The 558-nt window shown below is 37.5% G+C and overlaps 1 non-coding gene across 1 annotated transcript; it reads right to left on the reverse strand.

Annotated features, from left to right (window-relative positions):
• Positions 1-234: 234 nt before the first annotated feature.
• Positions 235-340, reverse strand: LOC113784125 (small nucleolar RNA R71). Its single transcript, XR_003470146.1, has one exon. It is a non-coding gene; the product is annotated as a small nucleolar RNA R71 (small nucleolar RNA).
• Between the last annotated feature and the right edge of the window lie 218 nt (positions 341-558).

Below are 558 nucleotides of genomic sequence, written 5' to 3' on the forward strand. Positions count from 1 at the left end.
CTAACAATTCTCTAGTACTCCAACGGATGATCCAAACCTCCATTTGTCTATTTTTTTTAGAGTATTGTGATACATTGAAAATGAATGGAGTGACTAGTGACACCAATAGACTAAGACTTTTCCCTTCTTCATTAAGGGATAGAGCTAGAGCTTGGCTACATTCATTGCCTTCTGAATCCATTACCACATGGGATCAGTTAAAGCAAGCAAATTTTCCACCAAGAAAAACTACACAATTGAGAAATAAAATCACAAATTTTTCTCAAAAGAAAGGAAAATTGCTCTATGAAGCTTGGCAGCGCTTCAAAGAGATGTTGAGATTGTGCCCTCATCATGGGATGGAGAGATGGATAATTGTCCATACATTCTACAATGGACTCTCATACACTAAAACAATGACGGTAGATGTTGTTGCAGGAGGAGCATTGATGAACAAGAACAAAGAAGTAGCCTATGCTCTAATTGTAGACACATAATAGAACCACTGCCGATGGTCAAGTGATCGATCTCCTTAAAAGAAAGCAGGAAGGTATGAAGTTAATGCATTAGATCATATTG

Source organism: Cicer arietinum, chromosome 5 (assembly GCF_000331145.2).
Source record: "Cicer arietinum cultivar CDC Frontier isolate Library 1 chromosome 5, Cicar.CDCFrontier_v2.0, whole genome shotgun sequence".
NCBI classification, from domain to species: domain Eukaryota; kingdom Viridiplantae; phylum Streptophyta; class Magnoliopsida; order Fabales; family Fabaceae; genus Cicer; species Cicer arietinum.